Source organism: Oncorhynchus keta, chromosome 36 (genome assembly GCF_023373465.1).
Source record: "Oncorhynchus keta strain PuntledgeMale-10-30-2019 chromosome 36, Oket_V2, whole genome shotgun sequence".
Taxonomy (NCBI): domain Eukaryota; kingdom Metazoa; phylum Chordata; class Actinopteri; order Salmoniformes; family Salmonidae; genus Oncorhynchus; species Oncorhynchus keta.
Genome location: NC_068456.1, coordinates 28,719,875 through 28,744,558, shown reverse-complemented (window position 1 = coordinate 28,744,558; position 24,684 = coordinate 28,719,875). Strand labels below are relative to the sequence as shown.

General features: G+C 45.3%; 1 protein-coding gene across 3 annotated transcripts in view; it reads left to right on the top strand.

The window, feature by feature from the left end:
* Nucleotides 1–24,684, top strand: part of LOC118369878 (leucine zipper putative tumor suppressor 2 homolog) — a 131,340-nt gene that overhangs the window by 31,432 nt on the left and 75,224 nt on the right. Inside the window, exon 1 of one of the 3 annotated variants that reach the window (XM_052498781.1) lies at nt 16,315–16,381. The exons of the other annotated variants lie outside the window; for them this stretch is intronic. The gene's annotated coding sequence lies outside the window, so the exon portion shown is untranslated. Of the gene's footprint in view, nt 1–16,314; nt 16,382–24,684 lie in introns of those variants that run through there. 3 annotated transcript variants of the gene reach the window in all.

Below are 24,684 nucleotides of genomic sequence, written 5' to 3'. Positions count from 1 at the left end.
ATAACAAAGCCATCACCCACAGAGAGATGAACCTAAGCAAGCTGTCCCCAGGACAGCAACACAATTAAACTCAACCAAATCATGAGAAAACAAAAAGATAATTACTTGACACATTGGAAACTATTTACAAAAAAAAACAGAGGAAACTAGAATGCTACTTGGCCCTAAACAGAGAGTACATGGTGGCAGAATACCTGACCACTGTGACTGACAAAAACTTAAGGAAAGCTTTGACTATGTACAGACTCAGTGAGCATAGCCTTGCTATTGAGAAAGGTCGCCGAAACTGAGCTACACCTCCTAACCTCATACCAAACGTATGACCATATTAGAGACACATATTTCCCTCAGATTACACAGACCCAGAAAGAATTTGAAAACAAATCCAACTTTGATAAATTCCCATATCTACTGGGTGAAATACCAGTGTGCAAACATAGCAGCAATAATTGTGACCTGTTGCCACAAGAAGAGGGCAACCAGTGAAGAACAAACACCATTGTAAATACAACCCATATTTTTGTGTATTTATTTTCCCTTTTGTACTTTAACTATTTGCACATCATTACAACACTGTATAAATACATAATATGATATTTGAAATATCATATATTATTATTGTTTTGAAACTTGAGTAAGTGTAATATTTACTGTTTATTGTTTATTTCACTTTTGTTTATTAATTTCACATGCAATGTAAACATAAACTCAGCAAAAAAAGAAACATTCTCTCACTGTTGACTGCATTTATGTTCAGCAAACTTAACATGTCTAAATATTTGTATGAACATAACAAGATTCAACAACTGAGACATAAACTGAACAAGTTCCACAGATATGTGACTAACATAAATGGAATAATGTGTCCCTGAACAAAGGGGGGGGTTAAAATCAGAAGTAACAGTCAGTATCTGGTGTGGCCACCAGCTGCTTGAAGTACTGCAGTGCATCTCCTCCTTATGGACTGCTCCAGATTTTCCAGTTCTTGCTGTGAGATGTTACCCCACTCTTCCACCAAGGCACCTGCAAGTTCCCGGACATTTCTGTGGGGAATGGCCCTAGCCCTCACCCTCCGATCCAACAGTTCCCAGACGTGTTCCATGGGATTGAGATCTGGGCTTTTCACTGGCCATGGCAGAACACTGACATTCCTGTCTTGCAGGAAATCATGCACCGAATGAGCAATATGGCTGGTGGCATTGCCATGCTGGAGGGTCATGTCAGGATGAGCCTGCAGGAAGGGTACCACATGAGGGAGGAGGATGTCTTCCCTGAAACACACAGCGTTGAGATTGCCTGCAATGACAACATGCTCAGTCCGATGATGCTGTGACACACCGCCCCAGACCATGACGGACCCTCCACCTCCAAATCGATCCCGCTTCAGAGTACAGGCCTCAGAGTAACACTCATTCCTCCGACGATAAACGCGAATCCGACCATCACCCCTGGTGAGACAAAACCGCGACTCGTCAGTGAAGAGCACTTTTTGCCAGTCCTGTCTGGTCCAGCGACAGTGGGTTTGTGCCCATAGGCGACGTTGTTGCCTGTGATGTCTGGTGAGGACCTGCCTTACAACAGGCCTACAAAACCCTCAGTCCAGCCTCTCTCAACCTATGGCGGACAGTCTGCGCACTGATGTAGGGATTGTGTTCCTGGTGTAACTTGGGCAGTTGTTGTTGCCATCCTGTACTTGTCCCGCAGGTGTGATGTTCGGATGTACCGATCCTGTGCAGGTGTTGTTACACGTGGTCTGCCACTGTGTCCTGTCTCCCTGTAGTGCTGTCTTTGGCGTCTCACAGTACGGACATTGCAATGTATTGCCCTGGCCACATCTGCAGTCCTCATGCCTCCTTGCAGCATGCCTAAGGCACATTAACGCTGATTAGCAAGGACCATGGGCATATTTATTTTTGTGTTTTTCAAAGTCAGTGGAAAGGCCTCTTTAGTGTCCTAAGTTTTCATAACTGTGACCTTAATTGCCTACAGTTTGAGTTTATTGTCTTAACGACCATTCCACAGGTGCATGTTCATGAATTGTTTATGCTTCATTGAACAAGCATGGGACACAGTGTTTAAACCCTTTACAATGAAGATCTGTGAAGTTAATTGAATTTTTACAAATTATCTTTGAAAGACAGGGTCCTGTATCTTTTTTTTGCTGAGTTTATGTTCCCATGCCAATAAAGCCCCTTGAACTGAATTGAGTTGAGTTGAGTTGAGTCTACCCTCTGCTGGTGGGTTGTAGTACAACACTATCACTTCAGAACCACTGATATCACAGCAAGCTTGATCCAGCCTGATGCCCTCTACAACTCTGTTATGATAATATATGACTGTAATGGTGAAAACAATGTAGTAGACAATAGATCTGAAACAAAGTCAAGGAAGGAAGGAGGGAAGGAAGGGAAATAAATAAAGGAAAGGAAGGAAGGAGGGAAGGAAGGGAAATAAATAAAGGAAAGGAAGGAAGGAGGGAAGGAAGGGAAATAAATAAAGGACAGGAAGGAAGGAAGGTAGTCTTTAGATTGTCAAAGTACTACTCCACCAGGGTTAATGTAGAGTAACCAGGATGGATCCTAGTGTCCACTGACCTTAGGGGATCCATTCACTGAGTTTAATGAACAGTATAGATCTATCGTCAGGGCAGTACAGACAAACACAGTCTCTTTTTACTTCATCTTAACTAGACGATAAATGGTGTTCATTAATCGTCACAGTTATTTGTCGTGTACATTATCTGGAGGTCATCACCTGTATTTTTATTCTCTCACACTCACACTCACAGTCTCACTCTCTCACTCTCTCACACTCTCACTCTCACTCTCACTCTCTCACTCTCACTGTTTAGCTCTAGTGTTGTCTGCCACCAAATCCCCTTTGAATAAAAGTCAGAAATTGAAGCGGGCAAATCATGTTTTATGTATGTGTGCTTACACAATGAAAGCAGAGGGAAAGTGGGGCAAGCATCACACAGCTTGGCGTATTATAGCAACAAAGCTGCTTTCCCACGTTTCTTAGAAAACGACAGCAGCAGAGAGAGAGGGGGGGGCTTTAGCTAATGACTAGCAAAGCTGAAGGAACACTACGTAAAAATAGCATTAGCTTGCTACTGTACGTGTTCTATCTGTGCCACTAACTCCTGGGTTTGATTGAGTTGTAGGCGACAGTGAGACTGGCTGGGTTCAGATGGAAACTAGTGTAGTACTGCAGTGGGCTAAATCAGTGTCACATAGGGTGATTCTTGGTAGTCTTAAACAAATCTACTTTGAAACAAATGTATCCACCTCACACACATCGTTATGGGCTTAAAAAAATATTTTGAGTTTGCATCTCAATATTACACTTTATAAAGTTAAAGTTGGAAGTTTACATACACTTAGGTTGCAGTCATTAAAACTTGTTTTTCAACCACTCCACAAATTTCTTGTTAAACCTCTAGGAACTACCCATCCCGGATCCAGGAGAATTGTCATCAACTACACGAATTAGCATAGCGCAACGATTAAAATATATTACTAGAATATATTCATATTCATGAAATCACAAGTGAAATATAGTGAAACACAGCTTAGCCTTTTGTTAATCACCCTGTCATCTCAGATTTTGAAATTATGCTTCACAGCCAAAGCAAGACAAGCGTTTGTGTAAGTTTATCGATAGCCTAGCATAGCATTATGTCCAGCTAGCAGCAGGAAGCTTGGTCACGAAAATCAGAAAAGCAATCAAATTAACCGTTTACCTTTGATGATCTTCGGATGTTTTCACTCACGAGACTCCCAGTTAGACAGCAAATGTTCCTTTTGTTCCATGAAGATTATTTTTATACCCAAAATACCTCCGTTTGTTGGTCACGTTATGTTGAGATCCACCGGAAATAGCGGTCACGACAACGGCAAAAAAAAATCCTAATTATATCCATTATATCGACAGAAACATGGCAAATGTTTTTTAGAATCAATCCTCAAGGTGTTTTTCAAATATCTATTCGATAATATATCAACCGGGACAATTGGCTTTTCAATAGGAGCGAGAGGAAAAATGACTACCTCTGTCTTTTACGCAAGAATCACTCTGAGAGCCCTCAGCTGGCCACTTACGCAATGTAGTCGTTTACGCTCATTCTTCAACATAAAGGCGTGAAACTACGTCAAAATGCTGTAGGCACCTTAGGGAATACGTAGAAAAAGGAATCTGGTTGATATCCCTTTCAATGGCCAATAGGGGTGCATAGGAACACAACAGTTTCAAAATAAGAGGCACTTCCTTATTGGATTGTCCTCAGGGTTCCGCCTGCAATATCAGTTCTGTTATACTCACAGACAATATTTTGACAGTTTTGGAAATTTCAGAGTGTTTTCTATCCTAAGCTGTCAATTATATGCATATTCTGGCATCTGGTCCTGAGAAATAGGCGGTTTACTTTGGGAATGTTATTTTTCCAAAAATAAGAAATAGTGTCCCCTAGTTTCAAGAGGTTTTAACAAACTATAGTTTTGGCAAATCGGTTAGGACATCTACTTTGTGCATGACACAAGTAATTTTTGCAACAATTGTTTACAGACAGATTATTTCACTGTATCACAATTCCACTGGGTCAGAGGTTTACATACACTAAGTTGACTGTGCCTTTAAACAGATTGGAACATTTCTGATAGGCTAATTGACATCATTTGAGTCAATTGGAGGTGTACCTGTGGATGTATTTCAAGGCCTACCTTCAAACTTAGTGCCTCTGCTTGACATCATGGGAAAATCAAAAGAAATCAGCCAAGACCTCAGAAAAAAATTGTAGACCTGGTTCATCCTTGGGAGCAATTTCCAAACGCCTGAATGTACCACATTCATCTGTACAAACAATAGTACGCAAGTGTAAACACCATGGGACCACGCAGCCGTCATACCGCTCAGGAACGCGCTCTGTTTTCTAGAGATGAACGTACTTTGGTGCGAAAAGTGCAAATCAATCCCAGAGCAACAGGAAAGAACCTTGTGAAGATGCTGGAGGAAACAGGTACAAAAGTATCTACATTAGGGAAAACAAGTATTTGATACACTGCCGATTTTGCAGGTTTTCCTACTTACAAAGCATGTAGAGGTCTGTAATTTTTATCATAGGTACACTTCAACTATGAGAGATGGAATCTAAAACAAAAATCCAGAAAACACATTGTATGATTTTTAAGTAATTCATTTGCATTTTATTGCATGACATAAGTATTTGATACATCAGAAAAGCAGAACTTAATATTTGGTGCAGAAACCTTTTTTTGCAATTACAGAGATCATACGTTTCCTGTAGTTCTTGACCAGGTTTGCACACACTGCAGCAGGGATTTTGGCCCACTCCTCCATACAGACCTTCTCCAGATTCTTCAGGTTTCGGGGCTGTCGCTGGGCAATATGCACTTCAGCTCCCTCCAAAAATGTTCTATTGTGTTCAGGTCTGGAGACTGGCTAGGCCACTCCAGGACCTTGATATGCCCCTTATTGGCCATGATCTTGCGATACATGGCCCCATCCATCCTCTCCTCAATACGGTGCAGTCGTCCTGTTCCCTTTGCAGAAAAGCATCCCCAAAGAATGATGTTTCCTCCTCCATGCTTCACGGTTGGGATGGTGTTCTTGGGGTTGTACTCATCCTTCTTCTTCCTCCAAAAACGGCGAGTGGAGTTTAGACCAAAGGGCTCAATTTTTGTCTCATCAGACCACATGACCTTCTCCCATTCCACCCCTGGATCATCCAGATGGTCATTGGCAAACTTCAGACAGGCCTGGACGTGCGCTGGCTTGAGCAGGGGGACCTTGCGTGCACTGCAGGATTTTAAGCCATGACGGCGTAGTGTGTTACTAATGGTTTTCTTTGAGACTGTGGTCCATGCGCTCTTCAGGTCATTGACCAGGTCCTGAAATGTAGTTCTGGGCTGATCCCTCACCTTCCTCATGATCATTGATGCCTCACGAGGTGAGATCTTGCATGGAGTCCCAGACCGAGGGTGATTGACCGTCATCTTGAACTTCTTCCATTTTCTAATAATTGCGCCAACAGTTGTTGCCTTCTCACCAAGCTGCTTGCCTATTGTCCTGTAGCCCATCCCAGCCTTGTGCAGGTCTACAATTTGCTCTCTGGTCTTAGCCATTGTTGAGAGGTTGGAGTCTGCTTGATTGAGTGTGTCGACAGGTGTCTTTTATACAGGTAACGAGTTCAAAGAGGTGCAGTTAATACAGGTAATGGTGAACAGGAGGGATTCTTAAAGAAAAACTAACAGGTCTGTGAGAGACGGAATTCTTACTGGTTGGTAGGTGATTCAATTCTTATGTCATGCAATAAAATGCGAATGAATTACTTAAAAATCATACAATGTGATTTTCTGGATTTTTGTTTTAGATTCCGTCTCTCACAGTTGAATTGTACCTATGATAAAAATTACAGACCTCTATATGCTTTTTAAGTAGGAAAACCTGCAAAATCGGCAGTGTATCAAATACTTGTTCGCCCCACTGTATATCCACAGTAAAACGAGTCCTATATCGACGTAACCTGAAAGGCCGCTCAGCAAGGAAGAAGCCACTGATCTAAAACCGCCATGAAAAAGCCAGACTATGGTTTGCAACTGCACATGGGGACAAACATCGTACTTTTTGGGGAAATGTCCTCTGGTCTGAGGAAACAAAAATAGAACTGTTTGGTCGTAATGACCATCGTTATGTTTGGAGGAAAAAGAGGGAGGCTTGCAAGCCGAAGAACACCATCCCAACCGTGAAGCACGGAGGTGGCAGCACCATGTTGTGGGGGTGCTTTGCTGCAGGAGGGACTGGTGCACTTCACAAAATAGATGGCATCATGAGGATAGAAAATAGTGTGGATATATTGAAGCAACATCTGAAGACGTCCGTCGGGACATTAAAGCTTGGTCGCAAATGGGTCTTCCAAATGGACAATGACCCCAAGCATACTTCCAAAGTTGTGGCAAAATGGCTTAAGGACAACAAAGTCAAGATATTGGAGTGGCCATCACAAAGCCCTGACCTCAATCCCATAGAAAATGTGTGGGCACAACTGAAGAACCTGAAGAACCTGACTCAGTTACGCCAGCTCTGTCAGGAGGAATGGGCCCAAAATTCACCCATCTTATTGTGGGAAGCTTGTGGAAGGCTACCCAAAATGTTTGATCCAAGCTAAACAATTTAAATGCAATGCTACCAAATACTAATTGAGTGTATGTAAACTTCTGAGCCACTGGGAATGTGATGAAGAATTAAAAGCTGAAATAAATAATTCTCTCTACTATTATTCTGACATTTCACCTTCTTAAAATAAAGTGGTGATCCTATCTGACCTAAGACAGGGAATTTTTACTATGATTAAATGTCAAGAATTGTGAAAAACCTAGTTTAAATGTATTTGGCTAAGGTGTATGTAAACTTTCGACTTCAACTGCATGAAAACCAGGCCTGGTGTCCTCAATATTTCATAGTATTCTATTGTTTCCAGTACGTATCATATATTATCTCCAATGTATCGTCCATGTATAAAACCTGTCTGATTAGGATTCATAATATCTGACAAAACCTTTTTAATTGTATGCGCCAAGCATTTAGCTAGAATTTTTGCATCACAACACTGAAGTGTAAATCAAATCAAATCAAATCAAATTTATTTATATAGCCCTTCGTACATCAGCTGATATCTCAAAGTGCTGTACAGAAACCCAGCCTAAAACCCCAAACAGCAAACAATGCAGGTGTAAAAGCACGGTGGCTAGGAAAAACTCCCTAGAAAGGCCAAAACCTAGGAAGAAACCTAGAGAGGAACCGGGCTATGTGGGGTGGCCAGTCCTCTTCTGGCTGTGCCGGGTAGAGATTATAACAGAACATGACCAAGATGTTCAAATGTTCATAAATGACCAGCATGGTCGAATAATAATAAGGCAGAACAGTTGAAACTGGAGCAGCAGCACAGTCAGGTGGACTGGGGACAGCAAGGAGCCTTCATGTCAGGTAGTCCTGGGGCACGGTCCTAGGGCTCAGGTCAGTTGAAACTGGAGCAGGAGCATGGCCAGGTGGACTGGGGACAGCAAGGAGTCCTCATGTCAGGTAGTCCTGGGACATGGTCCTAGGGCTCAGGTCCTCCGAGAGAGAGAAAGAAAGAGAGAAGGAGAGAATTAGAGAACACACACTTAGATTCACACAGGACACCGAATAGGACAGGAGAAGTACTCCAGATATAACAAACTGACCCTAGCCCCCCGACACAAACTACTGCAGCATAAATACTGGAGGCTGAGACAGGAGGGGTCAGGAGACACTGTGGCCCCATCCGAGGACACCCCCGGACAGGGCCAAACAGGAAGGATATAACCCCACCCACTTTGCCAAAGCACATCCCCCACACCACTAGAGGGATATTTTCAACCACCAACTTACCATCCTGAGACAAGGTCGAGTATAGCACACAAAGATCTCCGCCACTGTACAACCCATAGGGGGGGGGAGGGGGGGGGCAACCCAGACAGGCCGACCACAACAGTGAATCAACCCACCCAGGTGACGCACCCCCCCCCCCAGGGACGGCACGAGAGAGCCCCAGCAAGCCAGTGACTCAGCCCCGTAACAGGGTTAGAGGCAGAGAATCCCAGTGGAAAGAGGGGAACCAGCCAGGCAGAGACAGCAAGGGCGGTTCGTTGCTCCAGAGCCTTTCCGTTCACCTTCCCACTCCTGGGCCAGACTACACTCAATCATATGACCCACTGAAGAGATGAGTCTTCAGTAAAGACTTAAAGGTTGAGACCGAGTTTGCGTCTCTGACATGGGTAGGCAGACCGTTCCATAAAAATGGAGCTCTATAGGAGAAAGCCCTGCCTCCAGCTGTTTGCTTAGAAATTCTAGGGACAATTAGGAGGCCTGCGTCTTGTGACCGTAGCGTACGTGTAGGTATGTACGGCAGGACCAAATCAGAGAGGTAGGTAGGAGCAAGCCCATGTAATGCTGTGTAGGTTAGCAGTAAAACCTTGAAATCAGCCCTTGCTTTGACAGGAAGCCAGTGTAGAGAGGCTAGCACTGGAGTAATATGATCAAATTTTTTGGTTCTAGTCAGGATTCTAGCAGCCGTATTTAGCACTAACTGAAGTTTATTTAGTGCTTTATCCGGGTAGCCGGAAAATAGAGCATTGCAGTAGTCTAACCTAGAAGTGACAAAAGCATGGATTAATTTTTCTGCATCATTTTTGGACAGAAAGTTTCTGATTTTTGCAATGTTACGTAGATGGAAAAAGCTGTCCTCGAAATGGTCTTGATATGTTCTTCAAAAGAGAGATCAGGGTCCAGAGTAACGCCGAGGTCCTTCACAGTTTTATTTGAGACGACTGTACAACCATTAAGATTAATTGTCAGATTCAACAGAAGATCTCTTTGTTTCTTGGGACCTAGAACAAGCATCTCTGTTTTGTCCGAGTTTAATAGTAGAAAGTTTGCAGCCATCCACTTCCTTATGTCTGAAACACATGCTTCTAGCGAGGGCAATTTTGGGGCTTCACCATGTTTCATTGAAATGTACAGCTGTGTGTCATCCGCATAGCAGTGAAAGTTTACATTATGTTTTCGAATAACATCCCCAAGAGGTAAAATATATAGTGAAAACAATAGTGGTCCTAAAACAGAACCTTGAGGAACACCGAAATGTACAGTTGATTTGTCAGAGGACAAACCATTCACAGAGACAAACTGATATCTTTCCGACAGATAAGATCTAAACCAGGCCAGAACTTGTCCGTGTAGACCAATTTGGGTTTCCAATCTCTCCAAAAGAATGTGGTGATCGATGGTATCAAAAGCAGCACTAAGGTCTAGGAGCACGAGGACAGATGCAGAGCGTGTAAGAGGCCTCCAATCTATTAATGGACTGGATCTTTATATTTACCACTTGGATCCTGTTTCAGTAAGAATGAAATCAGACCTTCTTGTAGCGTGTCTGATAATCTACCATTTATATAGGAGTGGTTAAAACATGCTAATAATGGTCCTCTGAGTATATCAACAAAAAGTTTTGTATACTTCCACTGGTATGCCCTCCAGCCCTGTATACTTCCACTGGTATGCCATCCAGCCCTGTATACTTCCACTGGTATGCCATCCAGCCCTGTATACTTCCACTGGTATGCCATCCAGCCCTGTATACTTCCACTGGTATGCCATCCAGCCCTGTATACTTCCACTGGTATGCCATCCAGCCCTGTATACTTCCACTGGTATGCCATCCAGCCCTGTATACTTCCACTGGTATGCCATCCAGCCCTGTATACCTCCACTGGTATGCCATCCAGCCCTGTATACCTCCACTGGTATGCCATCCCTGTATACCTCCACTGGTATGCCATCCAGCCCTGTATACTTCCACTGGTATGCCATCCAGCCCTGTATACTTCCACTGGTATGCCATCCAGCCCTGTATACCTCCACTGGTATGCCATCCAGCCCTGTATACCTCCACTGGTATGCCATCCCTGTATACCTCCACTGGTATGCCATCCAGCCCTGTATACTTCCACTGGTATGCCATCCAGCCCTGTATACCTCCACTGGTATGCCATCCAGCCCTGTATACTTCCACTGGTATGCCATCCAGCCCTGTATACTTCCACTGGTATGCCATCCAGCCCTGTATACCTCCACTGGTATGCCATCCAGCCCTGTATACCTCCACTGGTATGCCATCCAGCCCTGTATACCTCCACTGGTATGCCATCCAGCCCTGTATACTTCCACTGGTATGCCATCCAGCCCTGTATACTTCCACTGGTATGCCATCCAGCCCTGTATACTTCCACTGGTATGCCATCCAGCCCTGTATACTTCCACTGGTATGCCATCCAGCCCTGTATACTTCCACTGGTATGCCATCCAGCCCTGTATACTTCCACTGGTATGCCATCCAGCCCTGTATACTTCCACTGGTATGCCCTCCAGCCCTGTATACTTCCACTGGTATGCCATCCAGCCCTGTATACTTCCACTGGTATGCCATCCAGCCCTGTATACTTCCACTGGTATGCCATCCAGCCCTGTATACTTCCACTGGTATGCCATCCAGCCCTGTATACTTCCACTGCTATACCATCCAGCCCTGTATACTTCCACTGGTATGCCCTCCAGCCCTGTATACTTCCACTGGTATGCCCTCCAGCCCTGTATACTTCCACTGGTATGCCCTCCAGCCCTGTATACTTCCACTGGTATGCCCTCCAGCCCTGTATACTTCCACTGGTATGCCATCCAGCCTTGTATACTTCCACTGGTATACCATCCAGCCCTGTATACTTCCACTGGTATGCCCTCCAGCCCTGTATACTTCCACTGGTATGCCATCCAGCCCTGTATACTTCCACTGGTATGCCATCCAGCCCTGTATACTTCCACTGGTATGCCCTCCAGCCCTGTATACTTCCACTGGTATGCCATCCAGCCCTATATACTTCCACTGCTATACCATCCAGCCCTGTATACTTCCACTGGTATGCCATCCAGCCCTGTATACTTCCACTGGTATGCCATCCAGCCCTGTATACTTCCACTGGTATGCCCTCCAGCCCTGTATACTTCCACTGGTATGCCATCCAGCCTTGTATACTTCCACTGGTATGCCATCCAGCCCTGTATACTTCCACTGGTATGCCATCCAGCCCTGTATACTTCCACTGGTATGCCATCCAGCCCTGTATACTTCCACTGGTATGCCATCCAGCCCTGTATACTTCCACTGGTATGCCATCCAGCCCTGTATACTTCCACTGGTATGCCCTCCAGCCCTGTATACTTCCACTGGTATGCCATCCAGCCCTGTATACTTCCACTGGTATGCCCTCCAGCCCTGTATACTTCCACTGGTATGCCATCCAGCCCTGTATACTTCCACTGGTATGCCATCCAGCCCTGTATACCTCCACTGGTATGCCATCCAGCCCTGTATACTTCCACTGGTATGCCATCCAGCCCTGTATACTTCCACTGGTATGCCATCCAGCCCTGTATACTTCCACTGGTATGCCATCCAGCCCTGTATACTTCCACTGGTATGCCATCCAGCCCTGTATACTTCCACTGGTATGCCATCCAGCCCTGTATACCTCCACTGGTATGCCATCCAGCCCTGTATACTTCCACTGGTATGCCATCCAGCCCTGTATACTTCCACTGGTATGCCATCCAGCCCTGTATACTTCCACTGGTATGCCATCCAGCCCTGTATACTTCCACTGGTATGCCATCCAGCCCTGTATACTTCCACTGGTATGCCATCCAGCCCTGTATACCTCCACTGGTATGCCATCCAGCCCTGTATACTTCCACTGGTATGCCATCCAGCCCTGTATACTTCCACTGGTATGCCATCCAGCCCTGTATACCTCCACTGGTATGCCATCCAGCCCTGTATACCTCCACTGGTATGCCATCCCTGTATACCTCCACTGGTATGCCATCCAGCCCTGTATACTTCCACTGGTATGCCATCCAGCCCTGTATACTTCCACTGGTATGCCATCCAGCCCTGTATACTTCCACTGGTATGCCATCCAGCCCTGTATACTTCCACTGGTATGCCATCCAGCCCTGTATACCTCCACTGGTATGCCATCCAGCCCTGTATACCTCCACTGGTATGCCATCCAGCCCTGTATACCTCCACTGGTATGCCATCCAGCCCTGTATACTTCCACTGGTATGCCATCCAGCCCTGTATACTTCCACTGGTATGCCATCCAGCCCTGTATACTTCCACTGGTATGCCATCCAGCCCTGTATACTTCCACTGGTATGCCATCCAGCCCTGTATACTTCCACTGGTATGCCATCCAGCCCTGTATACTTCCACTGGTATGCCATCCAGCCCTATATACTTCCACTGCTATACCATCCAGCCCTGTATACTTCCACTGGTATGCCCTCCAGCCCTGTATACTTCCACTGGTATGCCATCCAGCCCTGTATACTTCCACTGGTATGCCATCCAGCCCTGTATACTTCCACTGGTATGCCCTCCAGCCCTGTATACTTCCACTGGTATGCCATCCAGCCCTGTATACCTCCACTGGTATGCCCTCCAGCCCTGTATACTTCCACTGGTATGCCATCCAGCCTTGTATACTTCCACTGGTATGCCCTCCAGCCCTGTATACTTCCACTGGTATGCCCTCCAGCCCTGTATACTTCCACTGGTATGCCATCCAGCCCTGTATACTTCCACTGGTATGCCATCCAGCCCTGTATACTTCCACTGGTATGCCATCCAGCCCTGTATCCTTCCACTGGTATGCCATCCAGCCCTGTATACTTCCACTGGTATGCCCTCCAGCCCTGTATACTTCCACTGGTATGCCATCCAGCCCTGTATACTTCCACTGGTATGCCATCCATCCCTGGAGTTTTCACAGCCTTAAAGGCTTTAACTGCACCAAGCAGTTCCTCCTCTGTAATTCACATGAGTCTTTCTGTACTGATGTTTAATTTTACATTATTAATAGGAAAAAAATCATACAATTAGATTCAGTTAGTTGAGATGGGGGAGACTGAAACAAAAATATATTCTTAAAGTACTTTACTCCCTCTTTCAAAATATCATTAGGTGAATCATGCGTGACTCCATCATTTGTAACAAGTTTCAATAAAATACATTGGTAGCATTCTGTGTTGAAGATTTAAAAAGTATTTGGTGTGTTTTCCCCACATTCCATCCACTTCACTTTATTTTATAATATATTACACTGGGTCTTTCTTGAATAAGTTCCTCCATTTATTTTTGCTTTTCCTCTAACTTACTCTGAGTCTCTATGGTACAGTTTTTATTGCCATCTATCTGTTATGTTAATCCTTCAATTTCCTTTGTTAATATGGACTCTTTTGACCTAAATGTCTTTTGTTTTAGAGATGAGAACTGAATTACATGGCCTCAAAAGCACATTTAAAAGTGTGCCATACAATAAGGTAATCTGCTGTACCTATGTTAAGTTGGAAAAAGACACTTATAAATTATTCTGTCCTGTTTAAAAACAAGTTATCATCCAGCAGGCTTTGATTCAATTTCCAATATCCTCACCCACATGGAAATTCTGTAATATATATGCCAATTATGTGATGGTCTGACCGCATTCTGTCCCCTATCAACACCTTTTAAATGTTTGGTGCCAGATGGAATGACATAAGACAGTTCTCTAGATGACTAGCTTGATTAAGCTTCCGCCATGTATATCTCACTAGGTCAGTGTATTTATTTAATACTTATTTCCCACCATAATTTGCAAATAAATGCATAAAAAATAAAAAATCCTACGATGTGATTTTCTTTATTTTTTTTCTCATTTTTTCTGTCATAGTTGAAGTGTACCTATGATGGAAATTACAGGCCTCTCATCTTTTTAAATGGGAGAACTTGCACAATTGGTGGCTGACTAAATACTTTTTTGCCCCACTGTATATATTTTCAAAGAAGCTTGGATGGCTATGGTCCAATAACATGCTTAACCTCTTGCTCCTACCTGGCACGCAGGCGTCCCATCTAGAGCTCTGGAAATGCAAATGCGCTACGCTAAATGCTAATAGTATTAGTTAAAACTCAAACGTTCATTAAAATACACATGCAGGGTATTGAATTAAAGCTACACTCGTTGTGAATCCAGGCAACAAGTCAGATTTTTTAAATGCTTTTCGGCGAAAGCATGAGAAGCTATTATCTGATAGCATGTAACACCCCAAAAGACCCGCAGGGGACGTAAACAAAATAATTAGCATATTCGGCGCTACACAAACCGCACAATAAAATATAAAACATTCATTACCTTTGACCATCTTCTTTGTTGGCACTCCTAGATGTCCCATAATCACTATTGGGTATTTTTTTTTATTAAATCGGTCCATATATAGCCTAGATATCGATCTATGAAGACTGTGTGATAAACGGGAAAAAAATAGCGTTTCATAACGTAACGTCATTTTTTTAAATTCAAAAAGTTGACGATAAACTTTCACAAAACACTTCGAAATACTTTTGTAATGCAACTTTAGGTATTAGTACACGTTAATAAGCGATAAAATTCATCAGGAGGCGATGTCAATTCTATAGGTATCCGTCTCGAAAAAATGTCTGGAGAGAGCTCGACCGGTCGGAGACCGGAGGGAATCAGTTCCCTTGATTCGGTTTGACCAAGAATCAAAGCCGAAGCAAATGACAAGACTCTAGACATCGTGTGGAAGCTGTAGGCACTGCAACCTCGGCCTCATTTAATTCGGTTCACTTTGAACAATTCCTGGAAGTAGCGCAAGGATATTTATTTCCATTTTCAGTGATCAGATTTTCCTGCACTATTCGATGAAACGCACGTTCTGTTATAGTCACAGCCGTGATTTAACCAGTTTTAGAAACGTCTGAGTGTTTTCTATCCACACATACTAATCATATGCATATACTATATTCCTGGCCTGAGTAGCAGGGCGCTGAAATGTTGCGCGATTTTTAGCAGAATCATCACCCCTTTTAAATTTCTTTGCCGATGGGAGAAATATATTTCATCCCCTCAGTCCCTTTTACACAAAACTTCATGTAAAATTGTTGAATGAGTTTCCTGTAAACAATACATATAAAATTCCTTCTCTTTTAGCCAGATAAATACTGATCTTCTTTTCTTATTATCTGCTAGGCCATTACAATTATAACTGGCTATACTTATTTCACCACCTATCATAATGAGACACAACTTTCAATTATATTTATCATAATATATGTTTGTAAATGTACCATTAAAAAGTAGCATAAAGATTGGGTGTCTATATAGCTGTACCATATTTGGATTGCTACTAAGTAAACCTCCAATTGGTCCCCACTATTCCACCAGCTAAAACACCTCCTCATGTCGAGTTGGGTTGAGACCGGGACCCATCTTTCGAAAAGAGCATACAGAGAACAGCCACCCAAAGAACAGAATCTATCAACCACCCAATGCATTTACATCGCCCTCACCTCGATTTGTTTTTTACGTATATAGCCATTAAAAATATATATATTTTTAAAATGGTGTTTAGCCTAATTCTGCTCTGCATGCATTATTTGGTGTTTTACATTGTACACTGAGGATATTTTAGCAGAATTCTGCATGCAGAGTCTCAATTGGGTGTTTGTCCCATTTAGTGAATTCTTGGTTGGTGAGCGGACCCCAGACCTCACAACCATAAAGGGCAATGGGTTATATAACTGATTCAAGTATTTTCAGCCAGATCCTAATTGGTATGTTGAATGTTATTTTCCTTTTGATTTCACAGAAGGCCCTTCTTGCCTTGTCTCTCAGATCATTCACAGCTTTGTGGAAGTTACCTGTGGCGCTGATGTTAGGCCAAGGTATGTCTAGTTTTTTGTGTTTCTATGGCAACGGTGTCTGGATAGAATTTGTATTCACTGGACCTTTTTTGGAACACCATTATTTTGACAGAATCTGTGCAGAAGATCTAGGTGCTGCTGTAGGCCCTCATTGGTTGGGGAAGCATCAGATCATCAGCAAACAGTAGACATTTGACTTCAGATTCTAGTAGGGTGAGTCCGGGTGCTGCAGACTGTTCTAGTGCCCTCTCCATTTCGTTGATATATATGTTGAAGAGGGTGGGGCTTAAGCTGCATCCCTGTCTCACCCCACGGCCCTGTGGAAGAAATGTGTCTGTTTTTTGGCCATTTTAACGGGACGCTTGTTGTTTGTGAACATGGATTTTATATTTTTGTGTTAACAAACACCACTTTCCATCAGTTTGTATAGCAGACACTCGTGCCAATTTGAGTCGAAAGCCTTTTTTAAATCAGCAAAGCATAAGAAGACTTTGCCTTTGTTTTGGTTTGTTTGTCAATTAGGGTGAATATGTGGTCTGTCGTATGGTAATTTGATAAAAAGCCAATTTGACATTTGCTCAGGACATTGTTTTCGCTGAGGAAATGTATGAATCTATAGAGTTGGAATTGTGTGGTCTGTATATTTGATCATTTCATTGAGGATACCATCAGTCACACTGGCCTTTTTGGGTTGGAGGGTTTCTATTTGTCCTGAAGTTCCTTCAATGGAATTGGAGAATCCAGTGGGTTCTGGAAGTCTTTAATAGTGGATTCTAAGATTTGTATTTGATCATGTATATGTTTTTGCTATATTTTCATTGTTATAGAGCCACACAGATTAGAGAAGTGGTTTACCCATACATCTATCCATTTTGGATAGATAATTCTTTGTGTTGTTGTTTGTTTCGAGTTTTCCAATTTTCCCAGAAGTGGTTAGAGTCTATGGATTCTTCAATTACATTGAGCTGATTTTTGACGTGCCGTTCCTTATTTTCCCTCAGTGTATTGCTGTATTGTTTTAGTGATTCACCGTAGCGAAGGCGTTGGTTTTCGGGGTCTCTATGTTTTTGGTTGGATAGGTTTCTAAATGTCTTTCTTAGGTTTTTGCATTCTTCATCAAACCATTTGTCATTGTTGTTCATTTTCTTAGGTTGTCTGCTTTACATTTTTTGCTTTGATAGGGAAGCTGAGAGGTCAAATGTACTGTTTAGGTTTTCTACTGTAAAGTTTACACCTTCACTATTACAGTAAAACATTCTGTCCAGGAAATTGTCTAGAAGGGATTGAATTTGTTGTTGCCTAATTGTTTTTTGGAAGGTTTCCACACTATTTTCCTTCTATCTATAGCATGTCTTAATATTATTTAGTTACTTTGGCTTTGATGCATCATGATTTGAGCACAGCTCTGTTCAAGCGGAGTGTGATTTTGCTGTGATCTGATAGGGGTCTCAGTGGACTGACTGTGAACGCTCTAAGAGACTTTGGGTTGAGGTCAGTGGTCTACGGTACTACTGCTAAGAGATATAGATGTACCTACCTTTAGGAGTCTCCCCGACGCCAACCACTGACTATGTACATACCCAGCGTCTGACAGGCCTGCAGGAGTTGTGACCCATTTTTGTTGGTTATGTTGTCGTAGTTGTGTCTAGGGAGGCATATGGGGGAGGGAATATGGTCACCTCCAGGTAGGTGTTTGTCCCCCTGTGTTCTGAGGGTGTCAGGTTCTTGTCGAGTTCTGACATTTAGGCCGCCACAGACTAGCACACATCCCTGAGACTGGAAATTGTTGATCTCCCCCTCTAGGATGGAGAAGCTGTCATCATTAAAGCACGGGGATTATTTTGGGGGGATATAGGTAGCACACATGAGGACATTCTTCTCTGTTGAGATCATTTCATTATTAGTTTCTAGCCAGATTTAAAATGTTCCTGTTTTGACTAATTTAATACAGTGGTTTAGGTTTGCTCTATACCAAATTAGCATACCAAATTAGCATAGTCTCTTCCCTGTTTCACACCTGGTAGTTTAGTGGATGGGACTACCAGCTCTCTGTAATCTAGAGGCCAACCAGTTTTTCCGTCTCCCTTCTGCCTCTGCTCCCCTCCCCTCCTCTCACTTCCCTACCTCCCCTATTATCTCTATCCCCTCCTCCCTCCTCCCTACCTCCCCTATTATCTCTATCCCTCCTCCCTCCTCCCTACCTCCCCTATTATCTCTATCCCCTCCTCCCTCCTCCCTACCTCCCCTATTATCTCTATCCCCTCTTCCCTATCTCCCCTAATATCTCTATCCCCTCCTCCCTCCTCCCTACCTCCCCTATTATCTCTATCCCCTCTTCCCTACCTCCCCTATTATCTCTATCCCCTCCTCCCTCCTCCCTACCTCCCCTATTATCTCTATCCCCTCTTCCCCTATTATCTCTATCCCCTCTTCCCTACCTCCCCTATTATCTCTATCCCCTCCTCCCTCCTCCCTACCTCCCCTAATATCTCTATCCCCTCTTCCCTACCTCCCTAATATCTCTATCCCCTCTTCCCTACCTCCCCTAATATCTCTATCCCCTCTTCCCTACCTCCCCTAATATCTCTATCCCCTCTTCCCTACCTCCCCTAATATCTCTATCCCCTCTTCCCTACCTCCCCTATTATCTCTATCCCCTCCTCCCTCCTCCCAACCTCCCCTATTATCTCTATCCCCTCTTCCCTCCTCCCTACCTCCCCTATTATCTCTATCCCCTCTTCCCTACCTCCCCTATTATCTCTATCCCCTCCTCCCTCCTCCCTACCTCCCCTAATATCTCTATCCCCTCCTCCCTACCTCCCCTAATATCTCTATCCCCTCCTCCCTCCTCCCTACCTCCCCTAATATCTCTATCCCCTCTTCCCTACCTCCCCTATTATCTCTATCCCCTCCTCTCTCTTCCCTACCTCCCTTATTATCTCTATCCCCTCCTCCCTCCTCCCTACCTCCCCTATTATCTCTATCCCCTCCTCCCTCCTCCCTACCTCCCCTATTATCTCTATCCCCTCCTCTCTCCTCCCTACCTCCCCTATTATCTCTATCCCCTCTTCCCTCCTCCCTACCTCCCCTATTATCTCTATCCCCTCCTCCCTCCTCCCTACCTCCCCTATTATCTCTATCCCCTCCTCCCTCTTCCCTACCTCCCCTAATATCTCTATCCCCTCTTCCCTCCTCTCTATCTTCTCCTCTCTCTTCCCTACCTCTCCTAATATCTCTATCCCATCTTCCCTCCTCTCTATCTTCTCCTCTCTCTTCCCTACCTCCCCTATTATCTCTATCCCCTCTTCCCTCTTCCCTACCTCCCCTAATATCTCTATCCCCTCTTCCCTCCTCTCTATCTTCTCCTCTCTCTTCCCTACCTCTCCTAATATCTCTATCCCCTCTTCCCTCCTCTCTATCTTCTCCTCTCTCTTCCCTACCTCCCCTATTATCTCTATCCCCTCTTCCCTCTTCCCTACCTCCCCTAATATCTCTATCCCCTCTTCCCTCCTCTCTATCTTCTCCTCTCTCTTCCCTACCTCCCCTATTATCTCTATCCCCTCTTCCCTCCTCTATATCTTCTATTCTCTCTTCTCTACCTCCCCTATTATCTCTATCCCCTCTTCCCTCCTCTCTATCTTCTCTTCTCTCTTCTCTACCTCCTTCTCTCACCTCCATCACAAGGTGGGTAATTACCTAGCTGGTCACCAACGTGGGGGATGGACAAAAACAGGGTGACAAATGGACATGCCTCCCCCCTCCCTCCCCCTCAGTGTCCCTCAGGACAGGGCTTGACCATCCGTCCATCAGTAGACTGACTTCCTGCTGGGACAAGACAGGAGGACAAGCCCTGGTGTCTCCTCCTTCCTCCAGGAGGATGATACTGTTCTGCTCTATACTTGTGTTCAGCTGATTGTGGGTCAAAGGGGGGTAGTATTACATAAATAATATTATATATGTTGAGTACATAGACTGAAAGGGGGGTAGTATTACATAAATAATATTATATATGTTGAGTACATAGACTGAAAGGGGGGTAGTATTACATAAATAAAGGGGGGCTGCCGGAGTCTCCAGTCCATTCGGGACCCGTGGCTTGGGTCCCCAGTCCGAGGTCGGCGGCGAGGGTCCCGCGTTAAAGAGGCCATGGAGGCGGGTAGAGAGGCCGAGAAGGACTATGGTGAAGTGGGGTCCATGTCCCGCGCCAGAGCCGCCACCGCGGACAGACACCCACCCAGACCCTCCCCTATAGGTTTAGGTTAGGCGGCCGGAGTCCACACCTTTGGGAATCATACTTAGGTAGCCTGGTTTCACTGTTGGTATGTGGGTGTTTGTTTTCTTTGGGAATCATACTTAGGTAGCCTGGTTTCACTGTTGGTATGTGGGTGTTTGTTTTCTTTGGGAATCATACTTAGGTAGCCTGGTTTCACTGTTGGTATGTGGGTGTTTGTTTTCTTTGGGAATCATACTTAGGTAGCCTGGTTTCACTGTTGGTATGTGGGTGTTTGTTTTCTTTGGGAATCATACTTAGGTAGCCTGGTTTCACTGTTGGTATGTGGGTGTTTGTTTTCTTTGGGAATCATACTTAGGTAGCCTGGTTTCACTGTTGGTATGTGGGTGTTTGTTTTCTTTGGGAATCATACTTAGGTAGCCTGGTTTCACTGTTGGTATGTGGGTGTTTGTTTTCTTTGGGAATCATACTTAGGTAGCCTGGTTTCACTGTTGGTATGTGGGTGTTTGTTTTCTTTGGGAATCATACTTAGGTAGCCTGGTTTCACTGTTGGTATGTGGGCGTTTGTTTTCTTTGGGAATCATACTTAGGTAGCCTGGTTTCACTGTTGGTTTGTGGGTGTTTCTCTCTCCTCCTCTCTTCCCTCTCTCCTCCTCTCTTCCCTCTCTTACCTCTCACTTCCCTCTCCCTTCTCTCTCTCCTCCTCTCTTCTCTCTCTCCTCCTCTCTTCCCTCTCTCCTCCTCTCTTCCCTCTTACTTCTCACTTCCGTCTCTCTTCTCTCTCTCCTCCTCTCTTCTCTCTCTCCTCCTCTCTTCTCTCTCTCCTCATCTCTTCCCTCTGTTTTCTCTCTCTCTCCTCTTCTCTTCCCTCTCTTTTCTCTCTCTCCTCTTCTCTTCCCTCTCTTCTCTCTCTCCTCTCTTCTCTCTCTCCTCCACTCTTACCTCTCACTTCCCTCTCTCTTCTCTCTATCCTCCTCTCTTCTCTCTCTCCTCCTCTCTTCTCTCTCTCCTCATCTCTTCCCTCTCTTGTCTCTCTCTCCCTTCTCTTCCCTCTTCCCGCTCTCCTCCTCTCTTCCCTCTCTTCCCTCTCTCTTCCCTCTCTCCTCTCTTCCCTCACTTCCCTCTCTTCCCTCTCTTTTCTCTCTCTCCTCTACTCTTCCCTCTCTTTTCTCTCTCTCCTCTTCTCTTCCCTCTCTTCACTCTCCCCTCCTCTCTTCACTTTCTCCTCATCTCTTCCCTCTCTTTTCTCTCTCTCCTCTTCTCTTCCCTCTCTTCTCTCTCTCCTCCTCTCTTCTCTCTCTCTCCTCTCTCCCTTCTCTTCCCTCTCTTCCCTCTCTCCTCTTCCCTCTCTCCTCCTCTCTTCCCTCTCTCATCCTCTCTTCCCTCTCTCCTCCTCTCTTCCCTCTCTTCCCTCTCTTCCCTCTCTCCTCCTCTCTTCCCTCACTTCCCTCTCTTCCCTCTCTTTTCTCTCTCTCCTCTACTCTTCCCTCTCTTTTCTCTCTCTCCTCTTCTCTTCCCTCTCTTCACTCTCCCCTCCTCTCTTCACTTTCTCCTCATCTCTTCCCTCTCTTTTCTCTCTCTCCTCTTCTCTTCCCTCTCTTCTCTCTCTCCTCCTCTCTCCTCCTCTCTTCTCTCTCTCCTCCTCTCTCCCTTATCTTCCCTCTTCCTGTTCTCCTCCTCTCTTCCCTCTCTTCACTCTCCCCTCCTCTCTTCACTTTCTCCTCATCTCTTCCCTCTCTTTTCTCTCTCTCCTCCACTCTTACCTCTCACTTCCCTCTCTCTTCTCTCTCTCCTCCTCTCTTCTCTCTCTCCTCCTCTCTTCTCTCTCTCCTCATCTCTTCCCTCTCTTGTCTCTCTCTCCCTTCTCTTCCCTCTTCCCGCTCTCCTCCTCTCTTCCCTCTCTTCCCTCTCTCTTCCCTCTCTCCTCTCTTCCCTCACTTCCCTCTCTTCCCTCTCTTTTCTCTCTCTCCTCTACTCTTCCCTCTCTTTTCTCTCTCTCCTCTTCTCTTCCCTCTCTTCACTCTCCCCTCCTCTCTTCACTTTCTCCTCATCTCTTCCCTCTCTTTTCTCTCTCTCCTCTTCTCTTCCCTCTCTTCTCTCTCTCCTCCTCTCTTCTCTCTCTCCTCCTCTCTCCCTTCTCTTCCCTCTCTTCCCTCTCTCCTCTTCCCTCTCTCCTCCTCTCTTCCCTCTCTCCTCCTCTCTTCCCTCTCTCCTCCTCTCTTCCCTCTCTTCCCTCTCTTCCCTCTCTCCTCCTCTCTTCCCTCACTTCCCTCTCTTCCCTCTCTTTTCTCTCTCTCCTCTACTCTTCCCTCTCTTTTCTCTCTCTCCTCTTCTCTTCCCTCTCTTCACTCTCCCCTCCTCTCTTCACTTTCTCCTCATCTCTTCCCTCTCTTTTCTCTCTCTCCTCTTCTCTTCCCTCTCTTCTCTCTCTCCTCCTCTCTCCTCCTCTCTTCTCTCTCTCCTCCTCTCTCCCTTATCTTCCCTCTTCCTGTTCTCCTCCTCTCTTCCCTCTCTTCCCTCTCTCCTCTTCCCTCTCTCCTCCTCTCTTCCCTCTCTTCCCTCTCTTCCCTTTCTCCTCCTCTCTTCCCTCTCTTCCCTCTCTTTTCTCTCTCTCCTCCTCTCTCCTCCTCTCTTCTCTCTCTCCTCCTCTCTTCTCTCTCTCCTCCTCTCTTCCCTCTCATCTCCTCTCTTCCCTCTCATCTCCTCTCTTCCCTCTCTTCCCTCTCATCTCTTCCCTCTCATCTCCTCTCGTCCCTCTCTCCTCTCTTCCCCCTCTTCCCTCTCTCTCTCCTCTCTTCCCTCTCTCCTCTCTCATCTCCACTCTTCTCTCTCTCATCTCTCTTCCCTCTCTCCTCCTCTCTTCCCTCTCTCCTCCTCTCCTCATATCATCCCTCTCTCCACCTATCATTCCTCTCTCCTCTCTCCTCATATCATCCCTCTCTCCTCTCTCCTCATCTCTTCCCTCTCTTTTCTCTCTCTCCTCTACTCTTCCCTCTCTTTTCTCTCTCTCCTCTTCTCTTCCCTCTCTTCACTCTCTCCTCCTCTCTTCACTTTCTCCTCATCTCTTCCCTCTCTTTTCTCTCTCTCATCTTCTCTTCACTCTCTTCTCTCTCTCCTCCTCTCTCCTCCTCTCTTCTCTCTCTCCTCCTCTCTCCCTTCTCTTCCCTCTCTTCCCTCTCTCCTCTTCCCTCTCTCCCCCTCTCTTCCCTCTCTTCCCTCTCTTCCCTCTCTCTTCCCTCTCTTCCCTCTCTTTTCTCTCTCCTCCTCTCTTCTCTCTCTCCTCCTCTCTCCTTTCTCTTCCCTCTTCCTGCTCTCCTCCTCTCTTCCCTCTCTTTTCTCTCTCTCCTCTTCTCTCCCCTCTCTTCTCTCTCATCCTCTCTCCTCCTCTCTTCTCTCTCTCCTCCTCTCTCCCTTCTCTTCCCTCTTCCTGCTCTCCTCCTCTCTTCCCTCTCTTCCCTCTCTCCTCTTCCCTCTCTCCTCTTCCCTCTCTCCTCTTCCCTCTCTCCTCTTCCCTCTCTCCTCTTCCCTCTCTCCTCTTCCCTCTCTCCTCCTCTCTTCCCTCTCTTCCCTCTCTCCTCCTCTCTTCCCTCTCTTCCCTTTCTCCTCCTCTCTTCCCTCTCTTCCCTCTCTTTTCTCTCTCTCCTCCTCTCTCCTCCTCTCTTCCCTCTCATCTCCTCTCTTCCCTCTCATCTCTTCCCTCTCATCTCCTCTCTTCCCTCTCATCTCCTCTCTTCCCTCTCTTCCCTCTCATCTCTTCCCTCTCATCTCCTCTCGTCCCTCTCTCCTCTCTTCCCCCTCTTCCCTCTCTCTCTCCTCTCTTCCCTCTCTCCTCTCTCATCTCCACTCTTCTCTCTCTCATCTCTCTTCCCTCTCTCCTCCTCTCTTCCCTCTCTCCTCCTCTCCTCATATCATCCCTCTCTCCACCTATCATTCCTCTCTCCTCTCTCCTCTCTCCTCATATCATCCCTCTCTCCTCTCTCCTCATCTCTTCCCTCTCTTTTCTCTCTCTCCTCTACTCTTCCCTCTCTTTTCTCTCTCTCCTCTTCTCTTCCCTCTCTTCACTCTCTCCTCCTCTCTTCACTTTCTCATCATC